The sequence below is a fragment of the Tiliqua scincoides genome, chromosome 3, assembly GCF_035046505.1.
Source record: "Tiliqua scincoides isolate rTilSci1 chromosome 3, rTilSci1.hap2, whole genome shotgun sequence".
NCBI classification, from domain to species: domain Eukaryota; kingdom Metazoa; phylum Chordata; class Lepidosauria; order Squamata; family Scincidae; genus Tiliqua; species Tiliqua scincoides.
The window spans coordinates 8,468,588-8,475,504 of NC_089823.1; the positions used below are offsets into that span (position 1 = coordinate 8,468,588).

The 6,917-nt window shown below is 46.3% G+C and overlaps 1 pseudogene; it reads left to right on the forward strand.

The window, feature by feature from the left end:
• The first annotated feature begins 1,101 nt into the window (after window positions 1–1,101).
• LOC136644013 (uncharacterized) lies at window positions 1,102–1,839 on the forward strand (annotated as a pseudogene).
• The last annotated feature ends 5,078 nt before the right edge of the window (window positions 1,840–6,917 follow it).

The window sequence follows — 6,917 nt, forward strand, 5'->3', positions numbered from 1 at the left end:
AGTTATGGAAAAGGCTTCAGGAGTCAACCTCGAGGCAAAATCCTGAGCTGGAGTCCCTGAGGCAGTTCATGGCTGAACACAATCACGTTCTGGCAACTCCTGCGACGCTGCTGGAACCAACCATATTGGCCTCTGCCTTTCCATTGGACCATTTCAGCAACGTGGAGGGGGGGATTTGCTACATGGATAACAGTCTATCCTCCATATCTACCTTACCCAGGCTTTGCGCACTGGAGAGGACACTCTGTTCCAGAACCACCATTCAGAGCGCGATACCATAGTCTTCCAAGACTGAAGGATGCCAACAACAACAGCTAATAATCAGAATGTGGACCAAGTGGAAAACACCAAGTGTGGAAAAAAAGTTTTAAGTCTATTTTAGAACACCTCGAGTAAGGAGGCGGTTCTCCAATCAAACAGAACAGAGTTCCATAATTGCAGTGCTACCACAGAGAAGGCCCCACTTCTAGTCACCCTCCCCCCATCTCAGTCGGGGCTGCACACACAGCAGAACCCCTTTGCAGATCTAAGATGGTGGACTGAAACGTACAGGAATCAGTGGTCCTGCGGGATATCCTGACAAGAGTACTTGGAAGACGTCCTCATTTGTGGACAAGTTCATGTGGGGGAAATGGTCCTATAGATCTCCCATTCCCAGGTTGCCTATGCTGCCTGGCTGCTTTTCAGGGTAGTCATTACTGATCAATGCCTTGTGTGAACTCAGATTTTTGCTGTAATAGTCATGTATCTAGAATTTATGATGATTGAAGTCAAATGTGTATGACATTATGATCCAATGCCTTGTAAACGCTAATATTTCCTACTGCCATTCAATATCCAACCAAGCCATATCAGCACTGAGTGTTATACTTCAAAGTGTAAACACGGTAAAATAATGAGTACAGGCATTTCACCCAGGGTAAATGGAAACATTATCAATTTTCATTTGTGAAAACCCATTAACAGCTCGGCTATTCTTTCATGCTGGCAATCCCAAAGGGTCACTCAGTGCCACAACCAATGCAATAAGATTTTTGTTTCTCGGTGTACGTGTGAGATTTCAAGGTGCTCTTGCTTCTCCATCCATCAAGTTGTAGCAGTATGGAACTGGAATTGGTGAATCAAAGGCAAGTTCGGAAAAGAGGGAAGTTACTAGACAGCAGAAGTAAATGTCAAACTTGGAGCGACCGTGTCGCACTGTTTGGCCTTTGCTTCAACTTCAAGAAGACTGATACATGACTACAGACCCCGATGAGCTCGGGACAACCCACATAAACGGCATCGACCTGCCACGTGCTGAGACGTGCCAATATCTCGGCTCGACGATCGCAGCTGACGGCAGTCTTAGTCATCAGACCATTGCGCGAGTAAACACAGCCTGGACAAAATAGCACACAATGACAGGTGTCCTTTAGCTACAAGAAGATCAGTGACCTTCTGAAGTCGAAGATCTACCGGACGGTCATCCAGCCAGTCGCACTCTATGGAACTGAATGCTGGCCGGCGACAAGAGAAGCCGAACGTCACCTCGGTGTCATGGAGACAAAGATGCTGCGTTGGATCAGTGATATCACTCATTTTGACCACGTCTGCAACAACAACATCCGGCAGCAGTATGGCGTCACTCCAATCACCAACAAGTTGAGAGAAGTCCAGCTTCAATCGTACAGCCACATTCTGCGCGCCGACAGCAATACGCTGGTGCAGAAGAGTTTTCAGTTGGAGGTCAATGGCAAATGACCAAAGGGCCGACCGAAGCAGCACTGGTTTGACACACTGCACAGCAATGTGAAAATCACCCACCTATGCCCAAACCAAGCCCACAATTGAGAGCAATGATGACTCCGATCCAACACAGTGGACGCTGCCACCACTTGGGACAAACACTAAAGAAGAAGAAGAGGAACATAAGTAAATAACAGCATCTGCCAGAATAGTGGCTTTCAACAGACCTTTGGAGAAACTGTGGAGGTTCCTCAAAACTTCTCCAAAGTTCTGAAATGAGAAGATTAGTCATGATGGGCAGCTTTCCTGACAGACAGCTCATCCGTCATAACTGATCTTTCCAACAATGTGCAACTCTTCTGGGGTACCCTGTCAGTTTCCATGAGGCGAATTAACAGGTCTGCCTTGGACGCCATGTGAACCTAGATCATGTGACCTGGTACAATAGCATTCACATGCATACCCACTTTTAACCCCAATCTACTACACTGGGAATGGATCGAGGGATGTTCTTTTCCCTCTGACACAACTCCAGCACCGGGGACATCCTCTAAAATTGAGTGTCAGGAGATTTAGAACAGACAAAAGAAAATATTTCTTTACCCAGCATGTAATTAGTCTGTGGAAGTCCTTGCCACAGGATGGAGTGATGGTGTCTTGCCTAGATGCCCATAAAAGTGAATTGGACAGATTTCTGGAGGAAAAGTCTATCACAGGTTACAAGCCATGATGGGTATGTGTAACCTCCTGGTTTTAGAAGTGGGTTACCTTAGAATGCCGGATCAAGGGAGGGCACCAGGATGCAGGTGTCTTGTGTGCTCCTCGAGGCATCTGCTGGTCTACTGTGAGATACAGAAACTGGACTAGATGGGCTTATGGCCTGATCCAGCAGGGTTCTTCTTATGTTCTTACTGGGTGCAGTTTTTTAAAGTATTATGTCCCCCCTCCATGTTTGCTTCTCTCCCCATCATTCCCATCTTTCTGCTCTGCTGTTTCCTTTCCCCATCTCTTAAAAAAAAATGTGTACCTTAAAATGGTCCCACAAATCAGTCCTCCGCTTTGTCTTTTAACAGTGGAAAACATGTTGACTGACAAGAGGCAAGGATCCACACTTCAGATCTTGAGTGATGTGAGGGGGATAGCCTGTGCCTCCGCTAGAAGACTTCTATTGTCTACAGATTAATGCCATCAAGATAGAACCCAAAGAGCTTTGCTCTAAGTGATTAGCTTCTATGAAAGAGTTCAGTTGTGCCTTTCTGTTTTATTCCATTCATAGGCATGTCTAACAAAGTAACCTACTTAAATGGACTTGGTTATTAATTAGCTGTATTTGTAAAATACCCTCCAGGAAGTATCTTTTCTCTGTCTCTGGGACCCAGAAGTGGGATGAGAAGAGATTATACCACTCTTCCAGTATAGTAAAAAAAAAAAAAAAAAAAAAAAAGCTTGTAGCTTTTATTTCTCATATTTTTGCAAGCAGATCATTACAAGAGTCTGGTCTTTCCTTTCCAGACTCAATTCAAAATGCCACAGAGGATCTACAGAACCAGACATGGACTTAGCAAAATATTGGCCCGATCCTATTGGCCCTTTATGTCTGTTGCAAAGTGTAACAATCCATTTGGTGTGGCCTGGCAAGCAGTGAGCAGCTGGGTCTTGTCTTCTTCAGACAAGAAACGCCCATTGCCACAGGTAAATCCGCGCAGGGAGTTGGAGGGAGGCAGGGAGGGAGAGAAATGATGCAAGCAGGGAGATGAACAGGCCTGGATGGAGTGGGAAGGAGTGCAGATCAGGACCAGGACAGGGGTGATATCGGGACAGGGTGTGGTGAGGTCTTGCTGGGAATTCTCCACCATCCCTCCAACTTTACTGTTGCATATGATTGTTGGCATCCTTCAGTCTCGGAAGACTATGGTATTGCACTCTGAATAGTGTTCTGGAACAGAGTGTCCTCTCCAGAGCACGAAGCCTGGGTAAAGTAGATATGGAGGATAGACTGTTTCCCATGCAGCAAATCCCCCCTCTCCACGTCGCTGAAATGGTCCAATGGAAAGGCAGAGGCCAATACTGTTGGTTCCAGCGGCGTCGCAGGAGTTGCCAGAGTGTGACTGTGTTCAGCCATGAACTGCCTCAGGGACTCCGGCTCCAGATTTTGCCTCGAGGTTGTCTCCTGAAGCCTTTTCCATAACTGGATGTAGCCACAAGGCAGTGGAGGTTTGGGATCAGAGTTTTCCTTCTCTCAGATAAGCTGCCTTCCCAGGCTAACGAGTCCCATCTACTTTTTGCATATGATTGTTTCAATGTGCTTCTTGGGCAGGCCAGCGTTGGGGTGGTAATTCTGTGCCAGTTTGCCCTCTCCCCCCCCCACACACACACACAAAATCCCTGAATACTGAAAACTAGATGTCAAGGAGAAGAGCTAGCCTAGCTTCCGTTTGACACACTACTAGATTGTGTAGAGGAGCATTTCATCATGGAAGCCCTCACTGCCCTCACAGTGAGGCAGAGTTTGAACAGGAATCATCTCCGTCAGTGAACACCTGGCCCAGGTGTCTTCTTGAAGTGATGGAAGATCATTCCGTGCCCATTACTTGTGTGAACTGCTGGTAATAGGTATGTTCACACGAACACATCTAGATTGCTTTTTAGTACTGTTTTATCAGTGCACATCAGTCACATCGGGGGGGGAGGAATGCACATGAATAGAAGGAACCGAAAGCTATGGCAGTCTGCGCATGTTCCAGTTCTGGAATTATTTTTAGAAATTTTCCTACTTAAGCTGGAATTTAAGGGGAATGAAACATAGCACAGCATGACTCTAAAGAACGATCAAAGCACTGAATGAGGGAATAATCTCCTCCCTAACCAAACTCTTCCCAAGTCTACAGAGACATTGTAAATTGTTGCATTTTTCCAAGATGCCCATTCAGAGTGTCTATCATCAATGGTCTTCTTGAAGCAGAAGCACATCCCTCTTGCCCTCACCTCTCATGGTTAAGGTTAATTTATCATGGTCATGGTTAATTTATTATCCCTGCAAAAATGCAGATAGCAATGCCTTCCTTTTGCACATTCCTCCAGAGATTTACCACATGAGGTATTTTTAAGTACAAGTCCCCTAACATCTGCCTTAATTTAGTAGAAAGGATCATTAGCGGCCATTATATCTAATCAACATCTAATCCTAGAAGAAGTGATTCATAAACAGGCTGATCGGGGAACACAAACGCACTGATGATAAATGTTTATTTCCCTTGAATAAATTTCTCCATTACAGAAGGGGGGGAAAAAAACTTGGCAACTGGTTTTGCAAAATTAAAAAGTTGGGTTGTTAAATTCAACTCAGGAAGGGGGCCGGCAATCAGGCTCACTGTGGGGTGCTTGTGGTTTTCAGTACCCTGGGAAACATTAAGATATTTCCCACAGTGGGACTGGGATAAACGGGATCATTACAATATCATAAGGCACACGTCTTTGCAAGTTTTCATTCCGTTGTCCTTGTCTCTCTCATTCCCCTCTTTCCGTCCCTCCTTCTGTTGTCTCCCCAACTGCCAAAATCTAGAATGTAAATTCCTTTGATCAGAGCCTGTGGGAAAGAAAGAAAGAAAGAAAGAAAGAAAGAAAGAAAGAAAGAAAGAAAGAAAGAAAGAAAGAAAGAAAGAAAGAAAGAAAGAAAGAAAGAAAGAAAGAAAGAAAGAAAGAAAACAAAACAAAACAATTGGACTAGATGACCTTGTGGGTCCCTATCAACTATATGATTCTATGGACACTCTCTGTACTGCTGGTTGCTACTTGAGATACATGCAGATTTTGCATCAAGAACAGAAAAACATGGTTACTCATAGCCTCACTAGAGTTTTCTTCCTCTCTTAACCCTTCCTCACTCTCTCCTGGCTTACACCTGTGGCATACTGAGATAGCCATTTTCTGAGCTGGTACACTCATGAGTACCACTTTAGACAGCATGTGGGACATTAGTGCTATGGTTATGGGAAAATGAGCGCTATCCTATCCTGGGCTGGAACAGGCAAGCCAGGATGCTTACGCTGTATCCAGCGCAGGATAGTGGCCAGAAGCAGCTCAGCCAGAGGTAAGGGGAAACCTTTCCCCTTACCTCTGGGTAAGGGCTGCTGGCCCCTAAGGGTCACCTCTTGAGGTGGCGCAAGTCCAAGGAGAGCAGAGTGGCTTGAAGTTATGAAGCATAACTGCCGGATCCCAGCCCCGCCTCCTGCTGCCTGCCCACTTGCCCCCAGGGTCACCCCCCCATCTCCTCCCCGCCTCCCCCCCGCCCACCTTTTGCACTTGCATCGGCCCAGCCGGCTTATGTCAACCTCCACAGGCCAGCACTTCTCGGAGCGCCAACCCGGCTTCCTCTAGAGGAGGTGCAAATGTGCCATAAGCCTCAGAGAGGAAGCCGGCGCAGAGGCTTATGTCAGCCTCCGCAGGCCAGTGCTTCTTGGAGCACCAGCCTGGCATACTCTTGAGGAGGTGCAAACATGCCTTACGGAACGTTTGCGACCCTACTGGGCTGGCGCAAGAGACTTGCGCCGTCCCAAATACGGGTCAGGATTGCGCCCGAAGTCAATTAATGAAATCACTAAACGTCACTGCCTTTCTCACCTACCTCATCCTAATCATGCCCCCAGCAGCCTTCTAAAAATAGTAGCTATGGGGGGGGGGCAACATAAACATTGCTCCCCCTTGTAATTCAAGTATTGTCAAGGTCTTGCCATTTTTGAATGCTTACCACATGTAAACACACACACACACACACACACACACACACACACACACACCACAACAGGGACAGCACAGCAGGGATGGGAGATTCCAGCTCAGGCACTTATCTGGTTTCCTAGTTTGCCACTTACCACTTACTGGGTGTTTTGTGCCTAGAGAAGCATTTGAGTTTAGTTGGGAAGCTCTGTAGATTTTTTCCACTCTGTGAATTGTTACGCCTCTGAATCGGTGGCTTGTTTGATTGTCGCTGGATCAGTTATTTCATTTTGTCCTGGAGTTTTGACATTTTCCCTTCACTGCTGTTAGCCTCCTTGATTAAAAAAGAAACAAATGAATTAAACAAAATCAAGATTTGGCACACATATCATGCCATTGCAAGGGAGGGCACCAGGATGAGGTCTCTTGTTATCTGGTGTGCTCCCTGGGGCCGCTGTGAGATACAGGAAGCTGGA